The following is a 14543-nucleotide window of genomic DNA, read 5'->3' as shown; positions in this document are numbered from 1 at the left end:
CAAGCCCGAGGTGCTTGTTTTAACCCATATAATGCTTTCTTAAGCTTATAAACATGGTTTGGGCAATCTATATTTTCGAATCCGGGTGGTTGCTCTACATAAACCTCTTCCTTAATGAAACCATTTAAGAAAGCCGATTTTACATCCATTTGGTGGAGTTTAAAACCCATGTAAGCGGCATATCCTAATAATATTCGGATGGACTCTAACCTAGCTACCGGAGCATAGGTTTCATCATAATCAAGTCCTTCTACTTGATTGAAACCTCTAGCTACCAACCTAGCCTTATTTCTAGTGACTCTCCCTTGATCATCCAACTTATTTCTAAAAACCCATTTTGTTGTGACGATTGTACTCCCATTAGGTCTTGGAACCAACTCCCATACATCACTCCTTTCAAATTGGTTCAACTCTTCTTGCATTGCTAAAATCCAATCCGTATCAAGTAAAGCATCATCAATTGTTTTTGGTTCAAGTTGTGATATTAGAGCAATTTGACTAGTATGATCCCTAAAGTAGGATCTAGTCCTTACCCCTTGTGCCACATCTCCAACTACTTGATTAATAGGATGATCTTGATGGTGCCTTAAGGTCCTTGGGGTAATTGAATCATCATTGTTGAAAGTATCATTGTTTACATTGTTTCTTTCATCATCCGAACCATTTCTTTCTCCCCCTAGATCAATACCCCCTAATTGTAGATTTTGCATTTCTTGAGTGATGTTTTGATTATTTTCAATTATATCCTTGTCAATAGAGGATTTTCTAGGATAAGTTCTAGTAGACTCATCAAACTCAACATTAGACGATTCCTCAACCATTTGAGTCTTTTTGTTGTATACTCTATATCCTCTACTAGTGGATGAGTATCCAACTAAAATTCCCTCATTAGACTTGGGCTCAAATTTTCCTAAGTCATCTTTGGTATTGAGAATATAAACCTTACAACCAAAGACCTTAAAATAGTGAATTGTAGGAATTGTGCCATTCCATAATTCAAATGGTGTTTTCCCTAAAAACTTATGAATCAAAACACGATTTTGGATATAACATGCGGTATTAACCGCTTCGGCCCACAAATAGCTAGGTAGGGAGTATGCATTGAGCATGGTCCTAGCCGCTTCTTGTAAGACCCTATTTTTCCTCTCCACTACACCATTTTGTTGAGGTGTTCTTGGGCAAGAAAATTCATGTTTATAACCGTTATCCAAACAAAATTTAGAAAAGTTCAAATTCTCGAACTCTCCACCATGATCACTCCTAATTCTATCAATTTTGATGTTCTTTTCATTTTCTACCCTCTTGGTAAACCCTATGATAGTTTCTAAAGTTTCCCTTTTGTGTTTTAAGAAATGAACCCAAGTATATCTAGAGTAGTCATCTACTATTACCAAACAATATTTGTTACCCGTTAAAGAGGGTGTTCTATGACAATCGAAAAGATCCAAATGCAATAATTCTAATGGTAATGAAGTGCTAGTTAAGGTTTTACCTTTATGTGATGACCTTGATTGCTTACCCTCTTGGCATGCATCACATAGTTTATCCTTGATGTACTTGATTTTTGGTAGCCCCTTAACTAGCTCCATCTTGGCTACCTTGGCTATGTTCTTCATGTTGATGTGTCCAAGTCTTCTATGCCATAGCCATCCTTTTTCTTCTTTTGACATCAAAAACTTAATAGAGGGGTTAGAAGCATATGAAAGATCAATATAATAGAGATTTGCCTTTCTAAATCCTTCTAGCATCACATTCTCAAGATTCTTGTGTTTAACTATACACTTATTTGGGTGAAACTCTACATTATATCCGGCATCACATAGTTGGCTAACACTAAGCAAATTAAATCTCATATTTTTAACCAACACGACTTTATGAATGATAATTGTGGGTGATACCTCAATTGTACCTTTACCTATAATCTTGAGCTTCCCACTATTTCCAAATGATACCGTTCCTTTCTTTATATAGTTTATTGTGGAGAACTTGCTCACATCACCGGTCATATGTCTTGAGCAACCGCTATCCACAATCCACATACTTGCATCCTTTTTCTCTTCTACCTAGACAACATAAAACACACAATTCTTTGGTACCCATGCACTTGATTCGGAAATATCATTCAAATATTTCTTAGGCACCCAAGCTTGTCTTGCCTTTCCTTTAGCATTCTTCTTAACATTGTTTCTATCACTTCTAGTGCCATTAATTAGAGACATGTATGCAACTTCCTTTTCTTTAGGTCTATATCCTATACCGACTTTGTTGTAAACGGCTCTTTGGTCTCTAATGATCATATCTAAGTATTTGGATCCATTTGTAAACTTCACTAGACATGCTCTTAACTCAATCACGTCATTCTTCAATTTTTCGTTTTCTTCCTTGAGCATGTTTGACTCACTAGATGAACATGCATCAATTTTAATAAGCTTAAGCTTTCCCTTCAAGGTTTTTACCTTAGATTGTGATTTAACAAAAGCATTTTTGAGATGAGTAATAGTTTTGTAAAGAAATTCTACTTTGGGAGATTCTTTTACCTCATCATCATCACTTGATGATGATTCATCGCTTGATTCCTCTTCATTTGATGACTCCTCTTCACTTGACACCTCCTCTTGACTTGATTCATCTTTGCCCTCTTCAAAAGCCATAAAGGCCATATGTCGAGTAACATGGCATAGCTCATCTTCATCCGATGAGTCAATGCTTGGTGTATCCCATGTAGCTTGGGCCATCATAGCTTCCTTCTTTTTCTCCTTTTTCTTCTTCTCCTTTTCTTCTTTCTTCTTTAATTCCGGGCAATTCGGCTTGATGTGTCCTTTCTTGTTACATCCATAACAAGTGACATTAGTATTAAAGTTTGAACTTTGGCTACTCTTACCTTTTGAGAGTTGAAACATCTTCTTCACATCCTTTCTTGTGAATTTTCTTGATCTTCCCATCATCTTTTTGACATAGTGAGCCACTTCACTTGCCGACATTTCATCATCACTATCCGATGATTCTTGCTCGGATTCGGATGATGAGGATTCCACCTTCTTTTCCTTCTTCTTTTTCTTTTCCTTCTTCTCTACAACAAGAGCCATACCTTTCTCTTTTGAAACCGCATTAGCTTGCTCATGAAGTTCAAATTCGCAAAATAATTCATCAAGTTTAACTAAAGAAAGGTCTCTAGAAACCTTATACGCATCAACCATTGAGGCCCATAAGGTGGTTCTAGGAAAAGATTGAAGAACATACCTTACTAGGTCCCTATTGTCAATTTTCTCACCTATAACATGAAGAACATTTACTATTTCCTTGAATCTACCGTGCATTTGACTTACGGTTTCATTTGTCTTCATAGTGAAGGTTTGAAGTTGTCCCAACAAAACATCTCTCTTGGCCCTTCTTGACTCGCTTGATCCTTCATTTAACTCAATGAGTTTCTCCCAAAGCTCTTTGGCGGAATCGAACGGTCCTACTTTGCTTAGTTGCTCCTTTGAAAGTCCACATTGTAGGGTTGTTGTGGCTTTTGCATTAGCTTGGGCCTTCCTTGCCATCTCCTTTGTCCACTCCTTGGTAGGAAGAGGTGCTCCCGATCCATCCTTTGGCTTTTCAAACCCATCTACAACACTAAACCAATTCTCAATATCATTCATTAAATAGTATTCCATTCTACCTTTCCAATATGCAAAGTCATTGCCATCAAAGAAGGGTGGTCTAGCGGTGCTATATCCCTCTTGAAACGCCATTTCGATGCTTCGGTTGACGATGAGTTCTTCCGATGCGTTCCTTGCTCTGATACCAATTGTTAGGACCTTTGTGTTCGGCTAGAGGGGGGGTGAATAGCCTTTCTTTCGCTTTTGACCTACAACTTGTTAGTGGAAGATAAAGGAAACAAATGAACAAGTATGAAAACAAAAGCTCAATGCTAACTCCCTTTGTTTACTTGGTCTCCACCTCCTTGAGGTGACTAATCCAAGGCGCACACACCCACACAATGAAGTTCCACTGTAAACTTCTCCTTCTCGAATGACAATCGAAGGTGGAGAAACCCTTACACAATCTTCTCTTCCTTTTACAAAGTGAAAGTTAGGATCAGAAGGAAGAGTATGAGTATCTGTAGGCTTGAGGATTACTTGATGAGCACTTTTTCAGTTTTAGAACAGTTGGTTATCTCCAAGCTCTAAGAATTGCTTTTATAGTTTTCCCGACATCAGTCGACTGGTATACCTATCAGTCGACTGATGGGCTTTAACGGCACTAAAGATTTGACGAGATTTTGAGCCGCCACTTCATAACGGTCATCTACCAGTCGACTGGTACTTGCCTCCAATTACCCTGGCGACATTCTGTCCATTCTGTGCCTTGGTACCAGTCGACTGGTATAAGTACCAGTCGACTGGTACCTTATACTTCTGAAATTTACAGCAGTTTGTACCGTCTCAGTTTTACATTATTTTATACACTTGAATTTACTTCCTTAGCTTAGACTTCAAGCCTCAAAGCACCTTCCCTCAGCCTTACGCCCCTAGGATGCTTCTGTCTCCACGACTCCTCATCCTTGCGCTTGCCTTCAAGGGCTACCTTTGGCTCCGTCATGCTAAGTCTCCTTTTTGCCAATAGATCACACCTCCTGATCTTTTCTTGCCAAAACTTCATACTTGGTCTTTTCTTTGTATCTGCTCACTCAATACTTATGTTAGATCACAATTAATGCCTAGCTTAAACTATTTTAACCAAACATCAACAATGAGTAATGTCTTGAGCAAGATTGCTCCAACAGATGCTCCTTCCTTCTACAACATCATCTTGTGAAGGCTGGTGTTAAGCTCATTCCGCACGGTGGTACTTGTGTTCTACCAAAATATCAAGTTCCCTATTGGTGACCTGGTTAGTGAAGTTAGGGAAGACCAAAATATAGCAAGAAAATGCTATGTGGAGATGGTATGAGATGATATTTGTAAAGTCCAAAGAGCTAAGAGAATAGAAGTATACAAGCTCTTCAAGACATGTCTATGACTTTGCCAGCTAGCCTAATCGAGTCAGGTTGTGCTAGGTCTGCCCGATCAAGTTACTCAGATTGTGACCGTCCTAACACCCTAGCTGAAATAAAAGATTATTGTTTATCTCATTCGAAACAAAGGCATCTTCCCCTAGTCACCCCAAGATGTTATCAACATCTCCCCTTTTGTGATGGAGCATTGCCACAACATCACCCCTCGAGACCCGGTCAGTCAAACAGAAAAAGTGTCAATAGAACAAGGTGATCCGGATCAAAATTACCAAGATGTTGGAAAGTCGGACATATTCAAGGTCCAATTCCCATCTTGGCTAGCGAACTTGGTGGTCATACCCAAACCAGGAGGCAAATGGCGCATCTTCATAGACTTCCGCGACCTCAACAAAACTTACCTGAAGGATTGATACTATATCTCTTGAATCGACCAGTTGGTGGACTTGACCTCTGGATACGAACTCATCTGCATTATGGACGCATACTAGGATTATCATCAAATTCCTCTAGCATCCGAGGACAAGGAAAATGTTAGTTTTGTCATCTCTGACGAGACTTTTTGTTATACATTTATGCATTTTGGACTAAAGAATGCAGGAACGACTTACTGATGACTCATGGATCGAGTCTTCAAAAACCAGATCAGGAGGAACATTGAAGTATACGTGGACAACATTCTAATCTGTTAGGATGTATACTAAAAGCCTAGCTTTTGGTATAAACATTTATCTAGAAATAAGAATCACATTGGTCAAATGTCTACATTTATGATAAATGTAGTTGTTCAATTAATTTATATTGTAGATAACATGGTGTGTGGTGTCACACACAGAAGATCATGTTATCGGTTCCTTATAAATTATAAACAGTAGCTCACGACCAAGATGGAAAGGAACAAACCATTGGAAGGTCGTAGTGTAATTAGGTATTGGTTTATCTTAACTATATAATTACACTAGTACACTTAGAGTGTATTGAGTAGGACCATTTGAGGTCGTTCCTTTTATACTGACTTTATGAAGGAACAAAGACCTCAGTTATTAGGGAAGTGTGTGCTCTTAATCCTAATATAATAACAAGCACATATATTTGATATTTATTTCTTTAATTTATCAATGGGTGAGATTTAGTTCGATGAATCAATAAGCCCGATAAGTTGAGAAATGATATCACTTATAGTGTGTGTTGTTGATTATAGAAGGAAACTGTGTCCTAGTGATCTAGGTTGAGAATGTCCCCAAGAGGAGCTCATAAGGATTGTCATGTTAAACCCTGCAGGTGGACTTAGTCCGATATGACGATGAAGTTGAGTGGTACTACTCTTGGAGCTAGATATTAATTAAGTGAGTTGTCAGTAACTTACTTAATTAGTGGACATTTGTTATCTTAAACACAGGGAGACTAACACACTCATAATAAGAAGGAGCCCAAAATGTAATTTGGGATTGGTGCGGTAGTTCAATAATAATTCTTTAGTGGAATGAATTATTATTGATGAAATTAAGTTGTGTGTTCGGGGCGAACACGGGATGCTTAATTTCATCGGGAGACCAAAACCAATTCCTCCTCTCGGTCCCTATCGTAGCCTCTTAATTATAGAGTACTATACCCACCTATACCCACCTTCTTACCCATCCTATAGGGGCCGGCCAAGCTAGCTTGGAGACCAAGCTAAGGCCGGCCATGGGTATGTTCATGGGTGAATTCATGTGGCCGACCCTATTAAAATAAAAAGGAATTTTAATTTTAAAATTTTTCTTATGTGGATAATATAATTTAAAAGAGAGTTTAAAAATTTAAATCCTTCCTTTTATAAGATTCTACAAAAGATTAAGAGAAGAGTTAAAATCTCTTTCCTTATTTGTAGATTAAAAGGTTGATTTTAATTTTGGTAAAAACTTTCCTTTTAATTATATTCATGATTTAAAAGAAAATTTAAAAATTAAAAATTCTCTTTTATTAGTTTCTACAAAAGATTAAGAAAAGATTCAATATCTTTCCTTATTTGTAGATTGAAAGGAGATTTTAATTTTTAGATATAACTTTCCTTTTTGGAAATTATCCACATGTTTAAAAGAAAGATTTTAATTTATAAAATTTCTTTTTATTAACCAATCATGAAGGGATTAAAATTATTGGAGAAATTTTTATAAATTTCTAGAAACAAATTAGGAAGTTTTAATTTTTGTTTTAATTAAAACTCTCCTTGTTTTGGGGAGAAGAGTGGCCGGCCATTATAATTTGAAAAGAGAAAATTATTTTAATTAAATAAATTTTCCTTTTTAATGGCAAAAGAATTAAGGAAGTTTTTATTAAATTTTCCTTATTTGCCAAGATCAAGGATTATAAAAGAGGGGGTAGAGGAGACTTCAATGCTAACGACTCTATTCTATTTTTCCTCTCTTTTCTCCTTGGGTGTGGCCGGCCCTTTCTTTCCTCTCCTCTCCTTTGTGTGGCCGAAACCTTCTCATGGTGGAGATAGCTTTGGTGGCCGGATCTAAGAAGGAGAAGAAGGAGAGATCAGAAGCCTCTTTCTAGCATCCCTTGGAGCATGGTGGTGGTGGCCGAACCTCTTCATCCTAGGAGAAGTTTTGATGGCCGAAACTTGTAAGGAAGAAGAAGGTGCTTGGTGGTTCTCATCTCGGAAGATCGTTGCCCACACAACGTCCGAGGTTAGAAGAGGAATACGGTAGAAGATCAAGAGGTCTTTCTAAAAGGTATAACTAGTAATTTTTGTTTCCGCATCATACTAGTTATTTTTAGAAATAATACTAAATACAAGAGGCATACGATTCTAGAGTTTCGAATTTGTTTTCGATATAGTGTTCTTTTATTTTTTTTTTTCTTGTGATTTGATTGTTCTTTTCGGTTAATCTAAAGTTATTTTAGGAAATTAAATATTAGCTTTCCATAAAAGGTTTTGTCTAGTCGGTGGTGGTTGCTCCCATATCCAAGAAGGCCATGTGCCTCGCCACGTCAGTACTGGGAACCAATTATGGAAATTAATATTTAATGGAATTAATAACTTAAGGTGATTTGGGTCGAACGTGTTAAGTTCCGCAGGAGACCCAAGTCAAAACCTAAAAGAACGAATAGATTAAGTTTTGGATCAAACGTGTTAAGTTCCGCAGGCGATCCAAAATTTAATTTAAAAGAACACATGGTAGCTAGGAAAAGGTTCAGACCTTTGTACAAAATTTTTGTACAGTGGAACCTCTAGGTTTTCCGAGTAGCAACCAACATAATCAAGTCTGTCCAAGCTGAAAACTTGATCAACGATGTTGAAAACATAGTACGCTTAAAAGATACGGTCTCAAGTTGAACCCGAATAAGTACATATTCAATGTCAAGAGTGGTCAGTTCCTTAGCTATATAGTCATTGAACGAAGAATCGAAGCTAATCAAGAGAAGATACAATCTTTGTAGAATATGAGCCTACGTGGCAACCCTAGAGCTTGAATATGGGGTTCATGCATACCTCTTAGGAAATGGTATAAAAGAGAGCTCGCTTTTGTGGGTACAAGTATGCACACATTGTGCATCTCAAACTCTTTCTACTTTTCAACTTCTTGTACTAACTTAGCGTCAGAATGACTCTACACCTTGGTATCATCAATCTAACATCTTCGATTGAGTTTTTTAGGTCTTGTAATTGCTACTCTCTCGGGAGCCTTCAGAATCTTTCCTCAATCTTTGTGCATTCTCCAATAGCTCAATCATCCATAGTCCCAGTCGAAATAATGATCAAAGAGCTTTCCTAATTATAAGTGTTTAAATTGGATGATTAGTACTTAAAAAAAATAAAAAGTACATAAGAAATTATTCAAATAATTTAATCTAATAAACATATAAGTTAACTTAGTAAGTAGTTTAAGATATCTTTTTTTTAAACAATATAATTATAATCACAAATATTCATTTTTAAAATATGCATCCAATCTCTTTTATCGTTAAACTAATTAGGAAGATATTTTGTAATTTATCTCGAGCCTCTAAAGTTACCCGGATTTATTTATAATTTATCAAATTGTAAATTGGTAGCGAGGCCAACAGTCCAAGATATTCTTGTTATGGTTTGACTTCTTAAAAGATGGCCGCCAGCCTGCCATATTGTACGAAGGAAATTTTTGACACGTGTAATCAAAGAAGAAAATTTTAACAACAACTCGTCCACTCCTTGACTCTTCTGTATAAAACTCCAAAAATGCTTTCCCTGTACTTATCCATGAACCTTCGTCAACCATTGAGAGTCAGCGCGCCGCCACAGCTCAACATCCTCCTCTGCTCGATAAATTCTACTCTCTCTTCGCTCATTTCCATCATCTCTTATTTCACCTTTCACCGAAACAGAGTCGCTAATGGCTCTCCCCAAATCTATCCCTATGACACTCGCGGTGGCCCTCCTTCTTGCTGGGATCGCGACTGCGGAAGCCCAAAACTGCGGCTGCTCCACCGACCTCTGCTGCAGCCGCTTCGGCTACTGCGGCACCAGCGACGACTACTGCGGCGCTGGTTGCCGGGAAGGGCCGTGTTACACCTCTCCCACCAACGACGTTTCGGTCGCCGACGTGGTGACACAGAGCTTCTTCGACGGCATCATCGGCCAGGCTGACGGCGGCTGCGCTGGCAGGGGATTCTAGTCGCGCGACGCTTTCCTGACCGCCGCCGGCTACTACCCCAACTTCGGCCGCACCGGCTCCGCCAACGACTCCCGCCGTGAGATCGCCGCCTTCTTTGCCCACGTCACGCACGAGACTGGACGTGAGTTCGATCGTTTTCTCCACCAATTGGAAGATCATAAATGCATCGCATTTACTTCTAATGGAAATATGCAGATTTCTGCTACATCGAAGAGATCAACGGCGCGTCGAGGGATTACTGCGACGAGACCAACACCGAATGGCTGTGCGTCGCCGGGAGGAACTACTACGGCCGCGGCCCCATCCAACTGTCCTGGAACTTCAACTACGGCCCCGCCGGCCGGGACATCGGCTTCGACGGCCTCGGAGCGCCGGAGACGGTGGCCAATGACGTCGTCATCTCCTTCAGGACCGCCCTGTGGTATTGGATGAGCAACTGCCACTCCCTCATCATCTCCGGCCAAGGGTTCGGCGCCACCATCCGCGCGATCAACGGCGCCCTAGAGTGCGACGGCAACAATCCGGCGACCGTCAACGCTCGTGTTGGCTACTACAGGGATTATTGCAGTCAATTGGGCGTTGACCCCGGCAGCAATCTCACTTGTTGAGTTCTTAATTGATGATCATAGATAAATCTGGCACAGATTTACTACACATTAATAACGTAACAATGAATAAATGTGCTTGGAAGTGGATTTATTGATTTTTCAAAGTTCATAAAAACCAGTCGTAAATAATTACAAAATTAAAGGACACAAAAAGCATATAGTTTTATAGTTTTTAAATACAGTTTATCAATTTGAGTGTCTGAAAATTAAGACTTCGATATATAATTAGTTTTTAATTCTCAACATTTATTAATTTGTCTCAACATTTATATAATTAATTTTTTTTATCTATCATTAGATTAATTTATTGAGATTGAGACTTATTCTTAAATAATTGAAAAATTAAGAAGGTGACACCATCTAAGGGTGGTACCAAAAAAAAATTAAATTGACATTAAATTTAGGAAGACTAGTCCAATTTTATAAAAGTTTTTCACCAATCGTGCACCAGGTAAATCAAAAATATTTACAATGAGTAGTTCAAAAATCTAATATTCTGTTATGCATCTTAGTTAGAGAAAAAAATTTCTATAAATATATCATAATTTAGAAATTAAATCATAAATATTTCCATAATAACTTCCGCTAGCGCCCGCGCCCTGGGCTCTAAGGGTGGTACCCAGCTAGTTACTAGTATACGATGTTTCCGTGTCTCATTTTTTTTTTCTGGATAAATATCTCATGAACATTTGAAAATTATTAAATCGAATAGTTCTTTTTTGGAATTTCTGAGAAACTTAGGGTGCATTTGGTTTGTCCTATTTTTATTTTCATTTTCTAAAAAACATGGATTTTTCATTTTTTAAAAAATGACTTTTCCGTATTTTTCATTTTCTTATAAAACGCTCTATCATTTTCTTAAAAATAAACGTGGAAAAAATAAACCAAACGTGCTTTCCATTTTCTCATAAAATAAAAACAGAAAACAACGTGGAAAACGTAAACCAAACCATTTTCTCAAAATAAGTTTGCAGAAGCAAATTTTTGATATGTTCTTTCTTTCCCTATTAATTGCCTTGCAGAAGTATTCTCTATAGAGACTTGTGCATTTGTCATCGATTACCTGTGGCTGAAGAACTCTTAGTTCTGTTATGATCTATAAATTCCACTGTCTTCTCCATTCAATTGCATCGTCTCCTCGTCCACCTCTTCCCCTCCTAGTAAACAGACCAATGGCTCAAATGCCGTTCTGCTCGTGTACCTTCCCTTCACTGGAATCGCCGCCACCGCAGCCCAAAACTGCAGCTGCTCGGCCGACCTCTGCTGCAGCAGATTTGGATACTGCGGTACCGAGGATGACTACTGCAACGACGGATGCCAGGAGGGCCCCCTGTTACTCCTCGCCGAACAACGGCGGCTCAGTCGCCGAGGTCGTGACGCATGACTTCTTCGACGGCATCATTAACCAGGCTGACAGCGGCTGCGCCAGCAGAGGATTCTGCTCGCAAGACGCTTTTTTGACCGCGCGCCGCCGGCTGCTACCCTGACTTCGGCAGCACCGAATCCGCTGATGACGCCCGACGTGAAATCACCGCTTTCTTCGGCCTCGTCACGTATGAGACCGGACGTGAGTGTTTTTTTTTTTTTTTTTTTTTTTTCCTTTTTTAGGTTAGTCATCTCTAATGCGTAGTTATCATACTTGGTTGATACTCTCCTCCTCGAATAATCTACACACTCCTTAATGCTAATCATTTCTAATTACAGTTGTTTAACTTTGTTGATCCATTCCTTTTGGTCGATTCCACTTCATATTAGTGGTATTAACAGTTGAACTCGCTGCTTAAGATGATATTGCTCCACTAAATACTTTCAATTTATTAATAATTAATTCTAAAAACATATTGATCTTTATTTTAATAGAAGTAATTCAAATTTTGAGATGTGACAAGTGATACTCTTATAAGAAAAGGAAAGAAAGGAAAACTCAAGAGAGAAAAATAACATGTGATTTTAGTGAATTAGAATTCTTGTATAATGAGGTCTCTTTTATAAAATTACATTCCTATTTTCAAATTTAAAAATTACATCCTTTATCTTCAAATTTAAAATTTTATAGGGAAATAATGGGGTGAAAGATGATTCGCTCGTCCAGTATCCCTGTTAACTTGTCTCTAGTTTAATATGAAGGAGATAAATTATAGATGACTACTAGTCATTAGTACAGTGGTCAAGGCATGAGAGAAGGCATACTCGAACGTGTCGAGTTTCAATCCCATGATCTAATATGGCAACGCTCCATGCCTCAACTACTGCACCGCCCTGAGGGGATAATTTTAGAAGAAACAAGTTGGTAAAAGACGACTATGCTCATCCTCAGTTCCCCCGTCAATCCGTCTCAGGGCTAATACAGAGGAGATAAATCACGAGTGTCTACTAATGCTTGGAATAATGACAGGCGTATGAGGGAAGTATTTACCTTGACTATACCAAAATTCAAACCCTAGATCTCAAGTTATTAGCATCTCATGTGTTAGCCACTAAATTACTTCAAGGGAACTAATTTTATAGTGAAACAAGCTTCTCCGTAAGAGGTTGTTGGGCTTAAATTGGGATCCAATAAAAACTTCATTAGTATAGAAATCGAAAACATAATTTCATGTGTTGATGCAATCATGCCTCAACAAAATTTTATACGGACAAAAGCTTCCACATAAGACTTTGTTTTGATATTGGGCAGTGTTTAAGTTAAGGTAAATTGTATAGGCTCAAATGATTGTCAAATGTGCAGAAGTAATCAACGTGACAGAAATGATGAAGTCCAAGAAGAGACCGGATTCTCGGTAGGTTTGATAATTCAATCAAGGTGATGAAGTCCAAAATGATTAGAGGCCGAATTGTTGAAAAAAGAAAAATCCTAGCGGATTAAGTGATCGGATATTAGGCGATAAAACCCCAAATTAAAGATTATTAGTGCAATCAGCCATCTAATCAAGGTTGACCAAGCTCGAGTTAAATTGAATTAGGATTTTAATATTTGATCAATATGTTAATTAGTCGAATGAGACGTCAAATAGGTAGATACTTGATAGTCGATCAATATGTTAATTTTATTGAGAGAAGAGTTAAATAGATCAAGATTGATTGGATACTTAACAAGATATGGAAAATCTAAGTGGATCACAGTTGACTGGACACTTAGTAATCGAAAGTCGAATAGGGAGTTGGCATGAGGTATGAAGTCTTAGCAAGTCAAGGTTGACTGAATGCTAGATAATAGGTAACTCCCGACAAGTCAGGGTAATTCACCGGATATCAGACAATGATGAAATCTCAACAGGTCAAAATTGATCGGATACTAGGCAACAGAAAGTCTCAATAGGTCAAGGTCAATCGGGATGCTGAGAAGAGGAATTCTTAGTAGGTTGAGGTCAACCGGATATTAGGCAAGTTGACAATACGACTTTGGTAAGGCTAAAAAATGAGTATCAATTGATTGATAGAGTGTATCAATTGATTGATAAACTTTACACCTCAAAATTAGAATTTGAGATGTTTTAGGGGTTTGCTACAGTAATTTCAGGGTTACTATCGTAATTATGGTTTCCTACAGTGCCAATTGACTGATGAACAGTTAAAGCCGACTATTACAACAACGAATAGAAAATTTAGTTTGAAACTCGCTAATTGTTCAACTCGACTAATCTTAATCAGTCAATTGATAGCACTGTAGCAGCGTATAGAAGGTTCAGAACTCGACTGTAGAATTCGACTATTCATGATCAGTCAACAGCAGAGTTTAGTAGTCAACTGATGGTGGTCCAACATGTCAAAAAAAAATTGTTCTACAGATTTAAATAATCAGATTCTACATGGCAATCAACTGATGGGTAAGATTAGTTAACTGCTAGGCGAAAATCAACCTCAACAACAACCTTATAAAAGAAGGTTTTGAAGTGTTTTGTGTTAGTGCAGGGAGCACCAGATAGTCGAAGCTAGGTTTTGATATTGACAAAAGGTTCAAAGCTAAGTTTCATTATGATCTAATGAGGTTGACTAAGTGTTCAGATAGCTCAACCAAAAAGTCCTAGTAGGTCAAGTTGATTGATACTAGGCAAGACAATTGTCCTAGTGGATTGATGTTGCCATTTTACATGTCACTAGGCACTTCAAAATTAATAAAGATTGGAACCTACTGAAACTAAAGATAAGAGTTGTAGTAAGGAGTCCTAAGTCATATTTTTTTCTAAGGATAACTAATGAGTGTATGTGTAAATTCTTGATTCAAAACTATTTTCAGGTTTTTCTAATGGAAGTGATTGCTTTATTTTTTTGTTTACAATTAAAGAGATTATCTAA

The 14543-nt window shown here is 38.0% G+C and overlaps 1 pseudogene; it reads left to right on the top strand.

The window, feature by feature from the left end:
* Positions 1–9346: 9346 nt before the first annotated feature.
* On the top strand, positions 9347–10295 carry LOC122008223 (annotated as a pseudogene).
* Positions 10296–14543: the final 4248 nt, after the last annotated feature.

Source organism: Zingiber officinale, chromosome 8A (genome assembly GCF_018446385.1).
Source record: "Zingiber officinale cultivar Zhangliang chromosome 8A, Zo_v1.1, whole genome shotgun sequence".
Classification (NCBI taxonomy): Eukaryota; Viridiplantae; Streptophyta; class Magnoliopsida; order Zingiberales; family Zingiberaceae; genus Zingiber; species Zingiber officinale.
Note: the sequence above shows the minus strand (reverse complement) of the source record. Positions and strands in the feature narration are given on the sequence as shown.